The 22014-nt window shown below is 41.6% G+C and overlaps 2 non-coding genes across 2 annotated transcripts; both read left to right on the top strand.

Annotated features, from left to right (window-relative positions):
• Nucleotides 1–18098: 18098 nt before the first annotated feature.
• On the top strand, nt 18099–18171 carry TRNAF-GAA (transfer RNA phenylalanine (anticodon GAA)). Its single transcript has one exon. It is a non-coding gene; the product is annotated as a tRNA-Phe (tRNA).
• Nucleotides 18172–19357: 1186 nt separating this feature from the next.
• On the top strand, nt 19358–19440 carry TRNAL-CAG (transfer RNA leucine (anticodon CAG)). The gene has a single exon. It is a non-coding gene; the product is annotated as a tRNA-Leu (tRNA).
• Nucleotides 19441–22014: the final 2574 nt, after the last annotated feature.

Genomic DNA, 22014 nt, shown 5'->3' on the forward strand with positions numbered 1-22014 from the left:
GGGGTTGGCTGGATCCAGGACCTGGTGGACGCAGCACGGCTCGGGAGGTCACTTGGAGCTAGAGTGACCAGGAACATCTGCAGTAAGTAAAGACCCTTAACTGCACTACCCGAGTCTGTCATCATTACCGGCTGCACCGCACCACCACAACCCCCATCCTCTGCGCCTGTCCCCTCTGAGGCTATACCCCTCCCGTTGGGGGTTATCCCACCAGGCTGCGCACCCACCATCAGCCTCAGCGGACCCTGCAGCAGCGGCGGCCACAGTGACCGCATCACAACGGGTGGCGTAGTCGACAAAACGAACTTTAATAACATCAGTAAAGACTGCCACATAACACTTAGCTTGACGCCCTGGGCACGGGACCGGGTCACAGCCGCTCGGAGACTACAACCCCCCCATCTGATCCGGTGCCGGGTATTCCCCTCAAAAAGGAATATGTCCCAGGGGGCGCGTCATATACCCATGTGTGGGTGTGAAGCGGTGCATGGGAATACACCTCCCGAAATAACAGAGTGGATTTGACTTTATGTTACTCTGCTGTCATTTGGTGGTGATGAGAAGTCTGGCCCAATCCAACCCTTGTTCATTTTGATAAGGGTCAGCTTGTCAGCATTGTCAGTTGACAGGCAGGTGCGCTTATCAGTTATAATTTCCCCAGCGGCACTAAAAACACTCTCCGATAACACTGTAGTGGCAGGGCAGGACCTCCAAGGCGTACAGAGCGAGTTCATTTCAAGTGTCCAGCTTGGATACCCAATAATTAAAAGGCACAGAGGAATCAAGGAGGACGCTGGTACGGTCGGCAAGGTACTCCCTCATCATCTTTTGAAACTTTCCACTCCTTGTAAGAGTACCCCGCGTCTCAGGGCCCGTAACTAGGCGGGTCTCAGAAAACTGTCCCAGTACGTTGACAGTGTTCCCCTGCCTCTGCTAGATTGGAGTTGCGTCTCTCTCGCCTGTACACCTTGGTTGGGCAACGAACTGTGACCTCTGCCGCTAGAGTGTTCAGATGGGAATTTTTTTAACAGTTCTGCAGCAAGGGTCTTCTGATACTGCCCCATTTTTGTAGACCTCTCCACCTCAGGAATAAGAGAGTGAAAGTTCTCCTTGTAGCGGGGGTCTAAAAGTGTCACCAACCAGTAATGACTGTCACCCAACATTTTGACAATGCGAGGGTAACGGTTAAGGCAGCGTAACATAAAGTCAGCCATGCGTGCCAGACTGGTAACGGGCAAGACTTCCGTGTCCTCACCAAGATGACGACTGACCATGCTCTCCTCCTCCTCCTCCAACTCCACCTCTGTCATCAGGCCACCCACGCTGAACCGACGCTATGACAGTTGTACAGGTACTACCGTCTACAGCGCATGATACGAGCTCCTGTTCTTCCTCCTCCTCCTCTCCCTCATTGACCCCCAATGCACGTTGGGATGAGATGAGGCTGGACTGTGTGTAACTGCCCGCTACGGCATCTTGATCCATCTCATCATACTCTGGCTGCAATGCCTCCTCTTTAATTCTCTGCACAGAGTGTTGCAAAAGACAGACAAGTGGGATGCTGACGCTAATGATGGCGTCATCGCCACTCACCATCTTGGTGGACTCCTCAAAGTTTGTCAGGATGGTACATATGTCAGATATCCAGGTCCACTCCTGAGGTCTTATGTGTAGAGTCTGACCTGAATATCGACGGCCTTGTTGCAGCTGGTACTCCACAACTGCTCTCTTCTGCTCACAAATCCTTTGCAACATGTGGAGGGTAGAGTTCCCAATGTGTGGGGACATCACACACCAGTCGGTGTGCCGGAAGCTGCAAACGCTGCTGCAACACAGCAAGGGTGGCGGAAGCTGTAGCCAACTTCCGAAAATGAGCTGACAGGTGGCGTACTTTGATGAGCAGATCTGGCAACTCGGGATACAATTTAAGAAACCGATGAACCACAAGGTTAAGCACATGAGCCAGGCATGGTACGTGTGTGATCTCGCCTCGCCTCAGAGCTGCCACCAGGTTACGGCCATTGTTACACACGACCATGCCTGGATGTAGGTTCAGCGGTCTCAGCCACAGATCTGCCTGCTCTTTCACAGCTGTCCACAACTCACAAGCAGCGTGAGCTTTATCACCTAAGCTTATGAGTTTCAGCACAGCCTGTTGCCGCTTGGCTGAGGCAGTACTGCAGTGTTTTCAGCTTGTAACTGATGTGGTGATATCTGAGATGGAGGCTGAACAGGAGAAGGAGGAGGAGGATGATGCGCAGGAGCTGTACACTGTGGGGGCAACTCTGACTGACATAGGGCCCACAATCCTTGGCTGGGGACCGAGTACCAAGGGACGGCCACCGCCATAAGGTTGCAGAAGGATTACGTCTCCACCAGCCTAAAAGGCAGCATTTCCAACGCAAGCAGTCGTGAAATGTGCGAATTTACGACTGTGGCCTGTGGGACGTTGGCTGCGAATTTGCTCTTTCGTTCAAAGGTCTGGGATATGGACAATTGAATGCTGCGGTGGGACATGGACGTGGATGTTGTTTCTTGAGAAACTTCCATAACAAGTGAAGACTGAGAGGAGGGGGCATCTTTGCATGCAGTATGGACAGGAGATTACCTTTCACGCACAACAGGGGGTTCTCTTAAACGCACAACAGCGGAAGAAGCAGTGGTGACACATGCTGACACTGGTCGTGGACCCTGGTGTTCGCCCCACAAAGTCGGGTGCTTTGCTGACATGTGCCTGATCATGCTGGTGGTGGTCAGGCTGGTAGTTTTGTCACCCCTGCTGATGCTGGCATGGCAGGTGGTACAAATGGCCTTTATGGGGTTATCAGCAGAGTCGTTAAAAAAATTCCAGACTCTGAAAGACTTACCGGTTGCACTGGCAACGTCCATCGTGTTGGTGTTACGGGGAACTTTTACCCGCCTTCTGTGTGGGGCCACCACACTGCTTCTTCCTGCCTGTTGGGGTACTCTGCCTCCCTCCCCCTGTGTGCTGCTGGCTTCGCTCTGCGTGTCCTCCTGCCATGTTGCGTCAGTTACTAGATAACCACCACCTCCTCCTCTTCCACTTGAGCACCACGATCCTCCACCTCACTTCGTGGCAATTGTGTCTCGTCATCGTCCACCTCTTGTGAAAAATTGCCAGCATTGACTTTCTCTGGCCGTGGCTGTTCAAATATTTGGGCATCGCTACATGGGATCTCCTCTTCCGCCACATCAAGCGGAGCAGGCTAGGGGCACAAATATGGCAATGGACCAGTGAACAGCTCTTCTGAGTGTCCAACTGTGGGATCAATTGCTGTCTGACGACACTCGGCATGGTGGGAGGAAGGAACATCAGGGTGAGGAGGAGTATGCAGTCGAGACTCACGGCTACTAAAACTTGACCGTGTGGAAGACAGACCGGAGGTGGTGGTGCCCAGTTTACTGGAAGTATTATCTGCTATCCAATTAATAACCTGTTCACACTGACCAGTTCGCAATACTGGTGTTGTAGTGTGCTTCCCTAGTAATTCTGTCAAGAAGTGGGAGCGAGAAGATGTGGCTGTTGGTTGTGGCGCATTTTCACCTAGGCCACGGCCCCATCCTCTACACGCACCATCACCAGAACATCCAGGTCCACGTCACTTGCAACGTGCCTGGCCCATTGTAAATTAAGTAAAATAGCTAACACACTCGCACTATCAATGAAAAAAGGGTAATAGAAAGGAGATTAGAACAGTGGAAGAGGAAATCCACAGTTCTATTTCTCTGGCCTACACCAGAATCTTTTAAACAGATATATTTGTGTCTGAACAGTCAGCGAGACACTATTACTGTTTTTTTTTTTATAGAAAAAAGGCCAAAAGCTGGATAATACCGAGATTTGAACCGTGGAAATGCAAAAACCACAGTGCTAGTTATCTGGCCTACACCAGAATCTTTTAAACAGATATATTTCTGTCTGAACAGTCAGGGAGACACTGTTACTGTTTTTTTACTGAAAAAAAGGCCAAAAACTGGATAATACAGAGATTTGTACTATGGAACTGCAAAACCACAGTTTTAGTTATCTGGCCTACACCAGAATCTTTTAAACAGATATATTTGTGTCCGAACAGTCAGCGAGACACTATTACTGTTTTTTTTTACGGAAAAAAGGTTAAAAGCTGGATAATACTGAGATTTGAACCATGGAACTGCAAAACCAAAGTTCTAGTTATCTGGCCTACACCAGAATCTTTTAAACAGATATATTTGTGTCTGAAAAGTCAGCGAGACACTAATTTTTTTTTTTTGTTACGGAAAAAGGCCAAAAGCTGGATAATACTGAGATTTGAACCGTGGAACTGCAAAACCAAAGTTCTAGTTATCTGGCCTACACCAGAATCTTTTAAATAGATATATTTGTGTCTGAACAGTCAGGTAGACAATATTACAGATTTTTTTTACAGAAAAAAGGCCAAAAGCTGGATAATACTGAGATTTGAATCGTGGAACTGCAAAACCAAAGTTCTAGTTATCTGGCCAACATCAGAATCTTTTAAACAGATATATTTGTGTCTGAACAGTCAGCGAGACACTATTACTGTTTTTTTTTACAGAAAATAGGCCAAAAGCTGAATAATGCAATCATTTGAACTGTGGAACTGCAAAACCACAGTACTAGTTATCTGGCCTAAACCAGATTCTTTTAAACAGATATATTTGTGTCTGAATAGTCAGGGAGACACTATTACTGATTTTTTTTTACGGAAAAAAGGCCAAAAGCTGGATAATACGGATAATACTAAGATTTTAACCGTGGAATTGCAAAACCAAAGTTCTAGTTATTTGGCCTACACCAAAATCTTTTATATAGATATATTTGTGTCTGAACAGTCAGCGAGACACTAATACTCTTTTTTTTTACGTAAAAAAGTCCAAAAGCTGGATAATACTGAGATTTGAACCGTGGAACAGCAAAACCAAAATTCTATTTCTCTGGCCTACACGAGAATCTTTTAAACAGATATATTTGTGTCTGAACAGTCAGCGAGACACTATTACTGTTTTTTTTTATGGAAAAAAGGGCAAAAGCTGGATAATACTGAGATTTGTACCGTGGAACTTCAAAACCACAGTTCTAGTTGTAACGGGTCTGGGAGGCGGAACCTCTGAGCTACTATGCAAGGGGGCGGTCCTTGTAAGGGAGCGGGTGGCGACCAGGCAGGCAGTCACAGCAGGTGACCGGGACAGTCTCTGGGTGTACGGGCAGGAGGTCACGGCAAGTGACCGGGACAGTCTCTGGAAGAACGGGCTGGAGATCACGGCAAGTGACCGGGACAGTCTCTGGGAGAACGGGCTGGAGGTCACGGCAAGTGACCGGGGCAGTCTCTAGGTAAAGGGTAGGTACGACCTGAGATGGCTGAACCTCCAGGTAGGCAAGCAGGCATGTAGCGGAGAAGCGCTCCCAGGTGAGCGGGCAAGAGTCTCTGGAATAGCTGGTGGTCACAGCACGTGACGGCGGAGCCTCCGGGCAGGCAAGCAGGCAGGTAGCGGAGAAGCGCTCCCAGGTGAGCGGGCAAGAGTCTCTGGAATAGCTGGTGGTCACAGCACGTGACGGCGGAGCCTCCGGGTTGGCAAGCAGGCAGGTAGCAGAGTAGCGCTCCCAGGTGAGCGGGCAGGAGTCTCTGGAATAGCTGGTGGTCACAGCACGTGACGGCGGAGCCTCCGGGTTGGCAAGCAGGCACGTAGCGGAGTAGCGCTCCCAGGTTAGCGGGCAGGAGTCTCTGGAATAGCTGGTGGTCACAGCACGTGACGGCGGAGCCTACGGGTAGGCAAGCAGGCAGGTAGCGGAGAAGCGCTCCCAGGTGAGCGGGCAAGCTGGTCCTTAGACAGACTGACAGGAGTTGTAAGGCAGACCGTCGGACCTCAGGCTAGCAAGCAGGTAGCAGGAATAACAGGCAGGAAACAGACAGCAAACTGGCAGGACTCTGGCAGGAATCAGGCAGGTAACTGGCAGGTAACTGGCAATGGGACCTGAGGGCTGAAGCAGAGTAGTGAACAGTGCAACAACATTGCTCGGGCACCTCCATTTTGGAGGAGGTGCCTTATATATGGTGAAGTCCTCCGGCCATTGGCCGGGGACTCCTTAGAACGGCGCACGCGGCCCCTTTAAGAGGGAGGGAGAGCGCGCGCGCCCTAAGCACAGTGGCTGGGAAGGAGAGCGCACTGCCAGCAGAGCGGGAGGAGGACGCCGGGCACGGAGCAGAGAGGTGAGGGGAACAGCGTCCCTGAATAGCAGAGGGCAGGGACGCCGGCGCTACACTAGTTATCTGGCCTACACCAAAATCTTTTAAACAGATATATCTGTGTCTGAACAGTCAGCGAGACAATATTACTGTTTTGATTTCCGGAAAAAGGCCAAAAGCTGGATAATACTGAGATTTGAACCGTGGAACTGCAAAACCACAGTTCTAGTTATCTGGCCTACACCAGAATCTTTTAAACATATATATTTGTGTCTGAACAGTCAGCGAGACACAATTTTTTTTTTTTTTTTACGGAAAAAAGCCAAAAGCTTGATAATACAGAGATTTGAACCTTGGAATAGCAAAACTAAAGTTTTACTCATCTGGCCTACACCAGAATATTTTAAACAGATATATTTGTGTCTGAACAGTCAGTGAAACACTAGTACTGTTTTTTTGTTACGGAAAAAAGACCAAAAGCTGGATAATACAGAGATTTGAACCGTGGAACTGCAAAACCAAAGTTTTAGCTATCTGGCCTACACCAGAATCTTTTAAACAGATATATTTGTGTCTGAACAGTCAGTGAGACACTATTACTGTTTTTTTTTACAGAAAATAGGCCAAAAGCTGAATAATACAGAGATTTGAACTGTGGAACTGCAAAACCACAGTACTAGGTATCAGGCCTAAACCAGATTCTTTTAAACAGATATATTTGTAACGGAACAGTCAGAGAGACACTATTACTGGGGGTTTTTTTACGGAAAAAAGGGCAAAAGCTGGATAATACAGTGATATGAACCGTGGAACTGCAAAACCAAAGTTTTAATTATCTGGCCTACACCAGAATCTTTTAAACAAATATATTTGTGTCTGAACAGTCAGTGAGACACTATTACTGTTTTTTTTTACGGAAAAAAGGTCAAAAGCTAGATAATGCTGAGATTTGAAACGTGGAACTGCAGAACCAAAGTTCTAGTTATCTGGCGTACACCAGAATCTTTTAAATAGATATATTTGTGTCTGAACAGTCAGGGAGACACTACTACTGTTTTTTTTTATGGAAAAAAGGCCAAAAGTTGGATAATACTGAGATTTGAACCGTGGAACTGCAGAACCAAAGTTCTAGTTATCTAGCCTACACCAGAATCTTTTAAACCAATATATTTGTGTCTGAACAGTCAGGGAGACACTATTACTGTTTTTTTTTACGGAAAAAAGGCCAAAAGCTGGATAATACAGAGATTTGTACTGTGGAACTGCAAAACCACAGTTCTAGTTATCTGGCCTACACCAGAATCTTTCAAACAGATATATTTGTGTCTGAACAGTCAGAGAGACTCCATTACTGTTTTTTTTATGGAAAAATGGCCAAAAGCTGGATAATACTGAGATTTGAACCGTGGAAATGCAAAACAAAAGTTCTAGTTATCTGGCCTACTCCAGAATATTTTAAACAGATATATTTGTGTCGGAACAGTCAGAGAGACACTATTACTGGGGGTTTTTTTTACGGAAAAAAAGGCCAAAAGCTGGATAATACAGAGATATGAACCGTGGAACTGCAAAACCAAAGTTTTTGTTATCTGGCCTACACCAGAATCTTTTAAACAGATATATTTGTGTCTGAACAGTCAGTGAGACACTATTACTGTTTTTTTTAAGGAAAAAAGGTTAAAAGCTGGATAATACTGAGATTTGAAACGTGGAACTGCAGAACCAAAGTTCTAGTTATCTGGCGTACACCAGAATCTTTTAATAGATATATTTGTGTCTGAACAGTCAGGGAGACACTATTACTGTTTTTTTTTACGGAAAAAAGGCCAAAAGCTGGATAATACTGAGATTTGAACCATGGAACTGCAAAACCAAAGTTCTAGTTATCTGGCCTACACAAGAATCTTTTAAACAGATATATTTGTGTCTGAACAGTCTGCGAGACACTATTACTGTTTTTTTTTACGGAAAAAAGGCCAAAAGCTGAATATTACAGAGATTTGAACCGTGGAACTGCAAAACCAAAGTTCTAGTTATATGGCCTACACAGAATCTTTTAAACAGATATATTGGCGTCTGAACAGTCATGGAGACACTATTACTGTTTTTTTTTACGGAAAACAGTTCAAAAGCTAAATAATTCAGAGATTTGAACCATGGTACTGCAAATCTACAGTTCTAGTTATCTAGCCTACACCAGAATCTTTTAATCAGATATATTTGTGTCTGAACAGTCAGGGAGACACTTTTACTGTTTTTTTTGCGGAAAGAAGGTCAAAAGCTGGATAATACAGAGATATGAACCATGGAACTGCAAAACCACAGTTCTAGTTATCTGGCCTACACCAGAATCTTTCAAACAGATATATTTGTGTCTAAACAGTCAGGGAGACCCCATTACAGTTTTTTTTATGGAAAAAAGGCCAAAAGCTGGATAATACTGAGATTTGAACCGTGGAAATGCAAAACAAAAGTTCTAGTTATCTGGCCTACTCCAGAATCTTTTAAACAGATATATTTGTGTCTGAACAGTCAGGGAGACACTATTACTGGGTTTTTTTTTACGGAAAAAAGGCCAAAAGCTGGATAATACAGAGATTAGAACCGTGGAACTGCAAAACCACAGTTCTAGTTATCTGGTCTACACCAGAATCTTTTAAACAGATATATTTGTGTCTGAACAGTCAACGAGATACTATTACTGTTTTTTTATACGGAAAAAAGGCCAAAAGATGGATAATACATAGATTTGAACCGTGGAACTGCAAAACAAAATTTCTAGTTATCTGGCCTACACCAGTATCTTTTAAACAGATAAATTTGTGTCTGAACAGTCAGGAAGACACTATTACTGTTTTTTTATGCGGAAATAAGGCCAAAAGATTGATAATACATAGATTTGTACCATGGAACTGCAGAACCGCAGTTATTGTTATCTGGCCTACACCAGAATCTTTTAAACAGATATATTTGTGTCTGAACAGTCAGCGAGACACTATTACTGGTTATTTTTTACGGAAAAAAGGCCAAAAGCTGGATAATACTGAGCTTTAAACCGTGGAACTGCAAAGCCAAAGTTCTAGTTATCTGGCCTACACCAGAATCTTTTAAACAGATATATTTGTGTCTGAATAGTCAGCGAGACACTTTTTTTTTTTTTTACGGAAAAAAGGCCAAAAGCTGGATAATACAGAGATTTGAACCGTGGAACTGCAAAACCAAAGTTTTAGTTATCTGGCCTACACCAAAATCTTTTAAATAGATATATTTGTGTCTGAACAGTCAGGGAGACACTATTACTGGGATTTTTTTTACGGAAAAAAGGCCAAAAGCTGGATAATGCAGAGATTTGAACCGTGGAACTACCACAGTTCTAGTTATCTGGCCTACACAAGAATCTTTTAAACAGATAAATTTGTGTCTGAACAGTCAGGGAGACACTATTACTGTTTTTTTATACGGAAAAAAGGCCAAAAGATTGATAATACAGAGATTTGAACATTGGAACTGCAGAACCGCAGTTCTTGCTATCTGGCCTACACCAGAATCTTTTAAACAGATATATTTGTGTCTGAACAGTCAGGGAGACACTATTACTGTTTTTTTTTATGGAAAAATGGCCAAAAGCAGGATAATACAAAGATTTGAACCGTGGAACTGCAAAACCACAGTTATAGTTATGTGGCCTACACCAGAATCTTTTAAACACATATATTTGTGTCTGAACAGTCAGCGAGACACTATTACTGTTTTTTTTCATGGAAAAAGGCCAAAAGCAGAATAATACAGAGATTTGAACCGTGGAACTGCAAAACCACAGTTATAGTTATCTGGCCTACACCAGAATGTTTTAAACAGATATATTTGTTTCTGAACCATCAGGGAGGCACTATTACTGTTTTATTTTACGGAAAAAAGGCCAAAAGCAGAATAATACAGAGATTTGAACTGTGGAACTGCAAAACCACAGATATAGTTATGTGGCCTACACCAGAATGTTTTAAACAGATATATTTGTGTCTGAACAGTCAGGAAGGCACTATTACTGTTTTTTTACGGAAAAAAAGCCAAAAGCAGGATAATACAGAGATTTGAACCGTGGAACTGCAAAACCACAGTTCCAGTTATCTGGCCTACACCAGAATCTTTTAAACAGATATATTTGTGTCTGAACAGTCAGGGAGACACTATGAAAGTTTTTTTTTACGGAAAAAAGGCCAAAATCAGGATAATACAGAGATTTGAACCGTGGAACTGCAAAACCACATTTCTAGTTATCTGGCCTACACCAGAATCTTTTAAACAGATATATTTGTGTCTGAACAGTCAGGGAGGCACTGTTACTGTTTTTTTTACGGAAAATAGACCAAAGGCAGGATAATACAGAGAGTTGAACTGTGGAACTGCAAAACCACAGTTCTAGCTCTCTAGCCTACACCAGAGTCTTTTAAACAGATATATTTGTGTCTGAACAGTCAAGGAGGCACTATTACTGTTTTTTTTATGGAAAAAATGCCAAAGGCTGGATAATACAGAAATCTGAACCTTGGAACTGCAAAACCACAGTACTAGTTATCTGGCCTACACCAGAATCTTTTAAACAGATATATTTGTGTCTGAACAGTCAGGGAGACACTATGAAAGTTTTTTTTTACGGAAAAAAGGCCAAAATCAGGATAATACAGAGATTTGAACCGTGGAACTGCAAAACCACAGTTCTAGTTATGTGGCCTACACCAGAATCTTTTAAACAGATATATTTGTGTCTGAACAGTCAGCGAGACACTATTACTGGTTATTTTTTACGGAAAAAAGGCCAAAAGCTGGATAATACTGAGCTTTAAACCGTGGAACTGCAAAGCCAAAGTTCTAGTTATCTGGCCTACACCAGAATCTTTTAAACAGATATATTTGTGTCTGAATAGTCAGCGAGACACTTTTTTTTTTTTTTACGGAAAAAAGGCCAAAAGCTGGATAATACAGAGATTTGAACCGTGGAACTGCAAAACCAAAGTTTTAGTTATCTGGCCTACACCAAAATCTTTTAAATAGATATATTTGTGTCTGAACAGTCAGGGAGACACTATTACTGGGATTTTTTTTACGGAAAAAAGGCCAAAAGCTGGATAATGCAGAGATTTGAACCGTGGAACTACCACAGTTCTAGTTATCTGGCCTACACAAGAATCTTTTAAACAGATAAATTTGTGTCTGAACAGTCAGGGAGACACTATTACTGTTTTTTTATACGGAAAAAAGGCCAAAAGATTGATAATACAGAGATTTGAACATTGGAACTGCAGAACCGCAGTTCTTGCTATCTGGCCTACACCAGAATCTTTTAAACAGATATATTTGTGTCTGAACAGTCAGGGAGACACTATTACTGTTTTTTTTTATGGAAAAATGGCCAAAAGCAGGATAATACAAAGATTTGAACCGTGGAACTGCAAAACCACAGTTATAGTTATGTGGCCTACACCAGAATCTTTTAAACACATATATTTGTGTCTGAACAGTCAGCGAGACACTATTACTGTTTTTTTTCATGGAAAAAGGCCAAAAGCAGAATAATACAGAGATTTGAACCGTGGAACTGCAAAACCACAGTTCTAGTTATCTGGCCTACACCAGAATGTTTTAAACAGATATATTTGTTTCTGAACCATCAGGGAGGCACTATTACTGTTTTATTTTACGGAAAAAAGGCCAAAAGCAGAATAATACAGAGATTTGAACTGTGGAACTGCAAAACCACAGATATAGCTATGTGGCCTACACCAGAATGTTTTAAACAGATATATTTGTGTCTGAACAGTCAGGAAGGCACTATTACTGTTTTTTTGCGGAAAAAAAGCCAAAAGCAGGATAATACAGAGATTTGAACCGTGGAACTGCAAAACCACAGTTCCAGTTATCTGGCCTACACCAGAATCTTTTAAACAGATATATTTGTGTCTGAACAGTCAGGGAGACACTATGAAAGGTTTTTTTTACGGAAAAAAGGCCAAAATCAGGATAATACAGAGATTTGAACCGTGGAACTGCAAAACCACATTTCTAGTTATCTGGCCTACACCAGAATCTTTTAAACAGATATATTTGTGTCTGAACAGTCAGGGAGGCACTGTTACTGTTTTTTTTACGGAAAATAGACCAAAGGCAGGATAATACAGAGAGTTGAACTGTGGAACTGCAAAACCACAGTTCTAGCTCTCTAGCCTACACCAGAGTCTTTTAAACAGATATATTTGTGTCTGAACAGTCAAGGAGGCACTATTACTGTTTTTTTTATGGAAAAAATGCCAAAGGCTGGATAATACAGAAATCTGAACCTTGGAACTGCAAAACCACAGTACTAGTTATCTGGCCTACACCAGAATCTTTTAAACAGATATATTTGTGTCTGAACAGTCAGGGAGACACTATGAAAGTTTTTTTTTACGGAAAAAAGGCCAAAATCAGGATAATACAGAGATTTGAACCGTGGAACTGCAAAACCACAGTTCTAGTTATGTGGCCTACACCAGAATATTTTAAACAGATATATTTGTGTCTGAACAGTCCGGGAGGCACTATTTCTGTTTTTTTTACGGAAAAAAGGCCAAAAGCAGGATAATACAGAGATTTGAACCATGGAACTGCAAAACCACAGTTCTAGTTATCTGGACTACACCAGAATCTTTTAAACAGATATATTTTTGTCTGAACAGTCAGGGAGGCACTATTACTGTCTTTTTTACGTAAAAAAGGCCAAAAGCAGGATAATACAGAGATTTGAACCGTGGAACTGCAAAACCACAGTTCTAGTTTTGTGGCCTACAGCAGAATCTTTTAAACAGATATATTTGTGTCTGAACAGTCAGGGAGGCACTATTACTGTTTTTTTTAACAGAAAAAAGGCCAAAAGCAGGATAATACAGAGATTTGAACCATGGAACTGCAAAACCACAGTTCTAGTTATCTGGCCTACACCAGAATCTTTTAAACAGATATATTTGTGTCTGAACAGTCAGGGAGGCACTATTACTGTTTTTTTTACGGAAAAAAGGCCAAAAGCAGGATAATACAGAGATTTGAACCGTGGAACTGTGAAACCACAGTTATAGTTATCTGGCCTACATCAGAATCTTTTAAACGGATATATTTGTGTCTGAACAGTCAGGGAGGCACTATTACTGTTTTTTTTGCGGAAAAAAGGCCAAAAGCAGGATAGTACTGAGATTTGTACCGTGGTACTGCAAATCCACAGTTCTAGTTATCTGGCCTACACCAGAATCTTTTAAACAGATATATTTGTGTCTGAACAGTCATGGAGACACTATTACTGTTTTTTTTTACGTAAAAAAGGCCAAAACCAGTAAAATACAGAGATTTGAACTGTGGAACTGCAAAATCACAGTGTTAGTTATGTGGCCTACACCAGAATGTTTTAAACAGATATATTTGTGTCTGAACAGTCAGGGAGGCACTATTACTGGGTTTTTTTAATGGTAAAAAGGCCAAAAGCAGGATAATACAGAGATTTGAACTGTGGAACTGCAAAACCACAGTTCTAGTTATCTGGCCTACACCAGAATCTTTTAAACAGATATATTTGTGTCTGAACAGTCAGGGAGACACTATTACTGTTTTTTTTTACGGAAAAACGGCCAAAAGCCGTATAATACAGAGATTTGAACAATGGAACTGCAAAACCAAAGTTCTAGTTATCTGGCCTACACCAGACTCATTTAAACAGATATATTGGTGTCTGATCGGTCACAGACACACTCAATTTTTTGGGGGGTGGGGGAATACCAAAAGGTTAATAAGACGCGTATTTTTACAGTTTGACTGAGGAAAAAAAATAAATACAGGATTTAGATGAAAAAAAAGGATTTTTCCTGGCCCCTGAGACCATGGGATAAGTCTAGCAATTTGACCAGCAGGAGCACACAGTACTGTAATGCAGTGTTTGTTGGTATAACCACTGCGTCTCCTTTACAGCCTGCCTGCCTGCCTGATATCTGGGATGGATATTAGTCCTGAGAAGGACTGTTTGTTTGATTTGGCAGGCTTTAGAGACCCTACACTACCTATTTCGGACTATATATCTCTCCCTAACTCAGCAGCACTGACCTTTCACTCTCTGATCCCGGGCGACTGTGTCCAAGATGGCGGCGCCCGGTTTTAAATACTCGAGGTGACGCTGTGCGTCCAGCCAATCACTGCAATGCCCACAAACAACATGGCTGCGGCATTACAGTGACTGGCTGGCAATCCCTGCATGTTCATTCGCTCTGTAAAGAGCGCCAAACGTGCAGGGCGGAGACCCGAGCTCCCGCCCGAGTAACCCGGAAATGCTCGGTGCTCGCCGAACATCCCGAGTAGTGAGATGCTCGGGCGAGTACCGAGCAGTGTCGAACATGCTCGCTCAACACTAATCTTAGTACAAAATGTAAGGCGAGAATGTCCAGCGGTTTTATAGTTGTTATCCGCTACTGGAAAATCCCTTTTCAATGCTCTCGGTGTACAGAATAAAAGAAGAAAAAGATGTAAATCCCAAGCAAGCCCAACTTCTTCTTTCCGAGCGCCATGTTACCTGGGGATCGGGTTACTTTGCTTGTCAAGTGATTGCTGCAGCCCATCAGCAGATCAGATAGATTATCTTTGCTTTCCGATCTGCAGATTACTTTGGATCTTCTCCAGAACTGGGAAAAAATTCAAAATGATTCCAGCCAAAAAATCTAGTTTTTTGGTTTCATCACAGATTTCCAATTCAGGCCTCAATTTTCCCCTTTGCAACAAAAGAAAGAATTCTGATGGGTGAAGATTTCACCCTGTTTCCATTCGCACCCAGAGTAAGACATGTGAGTGAGACATTGGCCCCATTAGTGCTGACATTTAGCTTTTCCTAAAATTTACACAAAGGAAAATCACTGGAAGGAATAGCAAAAGCAGATTTATTGCCAAACAGCATCTTAATGTTACCTGGATCCCTGCAAATAATTACACTGAAACCAGGAATATTGCTTTTAAAGGGAACCTCTCATCAGGTTTTATACCCCAATCTAATGCTATCTATACAAAGTGCCCAGAATGCCTGATATTAGGCATGCTATTATTTTGAAAATCTGGGTTTCATTTTAGAGAAATATACTGTTTCATTGTTATGCAAATGAGCCGCAAGTGCAATGGGCGGGCCCTGCACTTACACTGCTGCCTCTCTTCCCTATTCCCTACCATGGGGAATGATGGCACTGGATCTAGGGTGGGAGAGACAGGTTACCTAATAAATAGTGACCTGCCAATCACTGTCACAAGATAGGCAGTGGGTGTGCAAGGATTTGATTGCATTAACTCAGCCCAGTCATAAAATCTAAAACCTCCTCCAGAAAGGACAGTGAAGCTGGATCAGTCCTTAAAGGGAATCTGTCACCAGGTGGACAACCCCTTTTAGAGGACAAACTATACATACTGTAACTTACAAACCCATGCAAAGAAAGAGGTATCTCCAAGAAAGGGAACCAAGGCTTTGTGCATGTCAAGGAACAGGAGCATGACTGCCTGCAGCAATGAATATTCTTGTACCGTCTTAGCCAGTACATAGAAAAATATTAAGATTTGAGAGTCATCAGTGGTTGATACCTTTTAATGGCTAACTGAAAAGATGGTAACAAGTTGCAAGCTTTCGAGACTACTCAGGCCTCTTCATCAGGCATAGTACAACACAAAATCTGAAGAGTCACATATTTATAGACAATGGGACACAGAAATAATGTAATAGGTGAGACAGGTAACATAAATGTCATTCTACATCAACTAAGGAATGTGGTCCTTAGAACTTTGGGGTCATCATAAACCTGGACCAGACCTTAATCATTGGACAATAAAACTTTCACAGTCCTTATCTATGAACTAATCCAATATTTACAGCCAGAACTGTTTATCTTTCTCCCACAGTAACAGCTCTGCTGTATGCTACCTGTCTCATCTATTACATTATTGCTGTGTCCCATTGTGTATAACTATGTGACTGTTATACTATGCCTGATGAAGAGGCCTGAGTAGTCTCGGAAGCTTGCAACTTGTTACCATCTTTTCAGTTAGCCATTAAAAGGTATCAACCACTGAGGACTCTCAAATCTTAATATTTTGCAGCAATGAATAGTGGGAAAGACATCGGCTTAACAGCAACCAAGACATCTATGTGGTCCCTGCCAATAATCCCAAATCCAGGATGAGATAAATAGTGAATATTTTGCCAGTAAGGTTAACATCAATATTGATGACAGATATGCGCCTATAATAGGTCAATTAGGTATTCTCCATCCCTGGCTTTTGGCGCACTGAAATGGTTGCTAGTGGTATACTGGGATTGGGCAGAGTGCCAGATTTCAAAACTGTAAAGAAAATCTGGTGAGGTATGAAAACATCAACGAATTCTGTATCATAGCTGGCTGCTGCTTGTTTGTCGGTTTTATAGAATTTAAAGGGAATCTGTGAGCAGTTTTTTGGGGGGCTTTTTTATCTAAGAATAGCATGATATAATAATAATAATCTTTATTTATATAGCGCCAACATATTCCACAGCACTTTACAATTCAGAGGTTCATATACAACAGTCATAAGTAACAGTTAGAGATAATACAATAATTAAAGCAAAAATAATGACGACCCTGCTCGTAAGAGCTTACAATCTACAATGATGGATAAGAGCCCCTGATTCCAGTAATGTATCACATACTGTGCAGCTTGTTGCAATTTCAATAAAATCAGTGTTTTATCAGCAGGAGATTATCACTATAGGACATGTAATTCTAATAACCTCACTCAAACCGCTGAATGGCAGCTTTCTGCCTATACAGTGTACTCAGAAAGCTGTCAATCAGCAGTTTGGGGGGTTATGCAAAGCTCAGCATTCAGAAAGCTGCTAGATCTGCAGCAGATAAAACAGGGATTTTATCAAAACTACAGCAAGCAGCCCAGCAACTGAAACGTTGCTGAATCAGGGTCTCTGTCCCTACATTATGCTTCTTTCAGATAACAGCAAATACCTGGTGACAGATTCCATTTAAAATCAGCAACAGGGCAAGTTCCAGCTCCATCCTGAATTTTGCCTTTATGGGAGAGAGGACATTGGTGTCTAAATGATGTAAAAATCATGTGCTCCAGCTTAGATGATCATCCTGTTTCCAGAAAGCACGTACATGTGCAGTGTATCATTTAACAGTTGTGATTTATGGCTGTTTTTAAAACCATTAAAGATGACCTTTCACCGGGTCAAAAGTTTCCAGTTTTCGCCCCTTGTTTTATTCCCGCTGATCCCCTCATTATTCCTTTTTTTTTAATCTGCCATACAGTTCCAGAGATCTGGAATCTTTATGTTAGTGCAAATTTTTCTGTTCTTTGCCAAAGGGGTGTGGCTCACAGGATTCTCTGTGGGCGTGTCTTTAGGCTGCTCTGCATTATTACCCTGCGAGCAACGCCCCCTTGGTAAAAGACAAAAATTATCACTAAACAAAAATGCCCATATCTCAGGAACTGGATGGTGAATTTCAAAGAGCAAAAAGTGGTAAACTCAGGGGAACAGTGGGAATAAAATAGGGGCAAAAACTGCTCAGTTCTGACCTTGGGACGGGTCCTCGTGAAGGTGTTTCTCTGTACAGTTAAGTGCAGTATTTGGTCTGTTCTAAATACAATAAAAAGGTCTTGTAACAAATTGTGGTTATTTCTACCCTGACTTCTCCACGCTTGTATAATGGTCAATATGCTGCTAGAACTTTTCTATATTTCCACTAGGAAAATTAATTTTTAGAACTGCCGGTGATATAACAATATAATTTTCTTTTAGTGAAACTTTTCTAGACCTCAGTTTACATTATCGAAGTTTACAGCTTATCACCAGCCGAAATAGCTCCGTTGGGAGAGCGTTAGACTGAAGATCTAAAGGTCCCTGGTTTGATCGCAGGTTTCGGCATATGGAGAGGTATTTTTTTAAAGAATAATTTTACATTTTCTATTGCGTTGATTTTTTTCCAGGACTCCACAATTCACAGATCATAAAGACACTTAATATCATAATCTTAAAAATGGCAATCATGGTTTACAAATCTGTAATGTGTGCACCTGATACTGACATCTAGTGGACACTAAGACAACTGCAACATTTTATTACTAATTGTTATTTACAAATCAAAACTAAACTAATAAAAAATCCAGAAATGTATATGACACTTTCTCATGCAAGGCTAAAATGCCTATTTTTATTTTTTGCTGATACGTAGATGTCTAGTTTTGTTGGAGTTTTTTTATTAGTATTTTGTGTTATAAGGAATATGTATTGCAGCAAAGAAAAAAATATTTTTTAATTTCCTTACTAATTTGAATGGCATAAAAATAAAGGTCCAGACTGTGTTCACATGATGCCTTCCCAATGCATTTTTTGCAGTAAACTTAAAAAATACAGTAAAAGCACATCAGTTTCACTGCGGTGTCATTTTTGTTTGGGAATGCATTGTGTGAACAAGTTCTTAGGGTGAATCCAGTGGTGTTTTTCCAAAATATAGGACCCTCAAAGTCACTTCAACACTGACTAGGTCTGTAAAAAATAGAACTTGGAAATTTTCTTAAATTTTCTTAAAAAAGAAAATTAAATCTTGCTGCTAAATTTTAACCTTTCTAACATCTTAACGAAATAAAAGGAGGTTTGGGAAATGATGCTGACATAAAGTAGACAACTAGGAAATGTTATTTATTAACTTGTTTGGTTGTCTGACTAGTTGGTTTTAGGATATAAGCAGTTAAAGTTAAAAAATTGGTAACATTTAAAAATTTTCATCAAACTTTAGATATTTTCACAAGAAAAACTAAAAACATATTGACCTCAATTTGCCGTTAATATAAAGTACAATGTGTCACGAAAAAACACTTTCAGAATCACGGGGATATGTTAAGCATTACAGTGTTATTATCACATAAAGTGACACGTGTCAGTTTTTAAAAATGTGGCTTTGGTCGCTAAGCTCAAAATTGGCTCCGTCACTAAGGAATTAGAAATGCATATTGAAATAAAATAAATCATGATATATTTCCTTTCATCACAAGTAATGCTCATCTTTCTACTGCTTAGCTTAGAAAGAGTTAATTTACTAAAACCAGCAAAAGTCAGGATGGCCGAGCGGTCTAAGGCGCTGCGTTCAGGTCGCAGTCTCCTCTGGAGGCGTGGGTTCGAATCCCACTTCTGACATCAGTTCTTTTCCTTCCTGACATTGTACAGCTTCTCTCCTGTTATTGATTAGTACATGTTAGAACACATAATAACACTGAAATCTTATATAGAATTTATATGGTAACGCAGCATTGAGTCACAGACTTCAGCTGTTTAACTAATTTCAGCCTACAATGATTTCTTAAAGGGACATCTAAGGAATCAAGAGTTGGATAAATGTTTATTTGTGTGACAACACCTTTAACCCTTTCCCTGCCGTTGTATATCGTAATGAGAATATGATGAAGCCTAATCCTATCTATACTGTGATCCGACCCCATATTGTATCGACAATCAGTGATGACCTGTCTGATCACATTCCTTACTTTACAGCGCAGTTATGTGAGCACTAACACCTGTATATACGGGAATATAGATATACAGAGCTTTACTACATTACTGTAAACAATATAAACCAATCCCTGTGTGGTATTAAAAGAATAAAGGAACATCAGCTAAAAAAACAAAACAATTTGTAAAGAAAAATTGCAGTTGTCACATTGGCCACTAGAGATCAGTATGGTCAGACTAGGATCTTTGGTGTACACAGGTGGAACTGACTCTAGGGGTCACACAACAGCTATATGCAAATATCTTTTTGGCCTTTTCCTCGTTATAGTGGAGGAACAACTGTAAAATACAAAAGGGTGGCAGTGGTGACGTAGGACACAATTACTATCGTTATGCCCAAGGCTCAGGGGCACACTGGGGGCCCACCCGAGGATTCCTTGTTGACCGGTGGGCCAGTCTGAGCCCAGATATCTATGCCACATGTAGGTTACAGACTTGTAAACGAATATCAACATTTTTATAGCTTGTGATCAGAGGCGTATCTAGGGCTTTGGTTCAGTGTGGGCGAAACTTCTAAGTGGGCCCCTAACCAGGTAACCCTGATTACAAAAATAGTGGTGCACCCAGATAGTGGATGTAGGAGAACCTCAGCAGATGACAGCACTGTTACTGAAAATAATCTCTATACAAAGACCAGCACTGCTTTTACCGCCATATGGTGACATATTGCTAGATACCAGTCCTGCAGAATATATAAGAGATCACAGCACTGTTATATGCAGTAACTTACAGTTGACGTTCTTTCTGATTAAATTGTTCACTTTTCCCGTCTTTTCCATCTGGCCCAGACTGACACAACGACTTCTCCATCCAGGACTCAGACTCTCAGGTCTGCAGAGGTCACAACAAAGACACATTTGATTCCTTACATTTCAGGCCCCGTCCCCATCTAGTCCCAACCTGCACAAACACCTCTTCCTGCTGATACCCCAATACTGAGCCTCTGTTGCTGTACGTGTCCATATTACTGCACCTTCTGTGTGCTCTCAAGATAGTAAAACAACCCTCTAGAATATAGTAATGCCATGTGCAAGTGCCCTAGAAAACAGTGACCAAATTTTGCCCCTTAGAAAGTAATAATGCCCTCTGTGTGCCCCTCTGACAGTCACAATAACCTGAGTTCCCCTATAACGATAAGTGCCCACTTAACATTTAATAATGTACTGAGTCTCCCCCTATATACAGCTCCCTATACACAGTATGATGCTCTCCTATACATAGTATAATGCCCCCTCACTGTATAGTACCCAACACACAGTATACTGACCCCTTAGTAGCCTACAAATTGATGTCTCCAACACTGTATGATGGACCCCACACTGTACAAAGACCCCACATTATCTTCCACACTGTATGATGGCCCCCACACTTTGAAAAGACCGCACATTATCTCCCACACTGTATGATGGCCCCCACAATGTGCAAAGATACCACATTATCTCCCACATTGTATGATGGCCCCCACACTGCACAAATACCCCACATTATCTCCCACATTTTATGATGGCCCCTCCACTATACAAATGACCCCACATTATCTCCCACACATATGATGGCCCCTACACTGTGCAAAGACCCCACATAATCTCCCACACGGTATGACCCTAACTGTAATCCCCACACTGTACAGATAGCCTACATATAGTATAATGCGCCAGATAGTCCTCAATATAGTACAGTGGTGGCCAAAAGTATTGGCACACCTGCAATTCTGTCAGATAATACTCAGTTTCTTCCTGAAAATGATTGCACTCACAAATTCTTTGGTATTATTATCTTCATTTAATTTGTCTTCAATGAAAAAACACAAAAAGAATTGTCCTAAAGCCAAATTGGATATAATTCCACACCAAGCCTAAAAAAGGGGGTGGACAAAAGTATTGGCACTGTTTGAAAAATCATGTGATGCTTCTCTAAATCGTGTAATTAATAGCACCTGTAACTTACCTGTGGCACCTAACAGGTGTTGGCATTAACTAAATCACACTTGCAGACAGTTAACATGGATTAAAGTTGACTCAACCTCTTTCCTGTGTCCTTGTGTGTACCACATTGAGCATGGAGAAAAGAAAGAAGACCAAAGAACTGTCTGAGGACTTGAGAAACCAAATTGTGAGGAAGCATGAGCAATCTCAAGGCTACAATTCCATCTCCAAAGACCTGAATGTTCCTGTGTCTTCCGTGCGCAGTGTCATCAAGAAG

The sequence above is a fragment of the Phyllobates terribilis genome, unplaced genomic scaffold (genome assembly GCF_046119375.1).
Source record: "Phyllobates terribilis strain yellow unplaced genomic scaffold, ASM4611937v1 Scaffold_65__1_contigs__length_7625178, whole genome shotgun sequence".
Lineage (NCBI taxonomy): Eukaryota > Metazoa > Chordata > Amphibia > Anura > Dendrobatidae > Phyllobates > Phyllobates terribilis.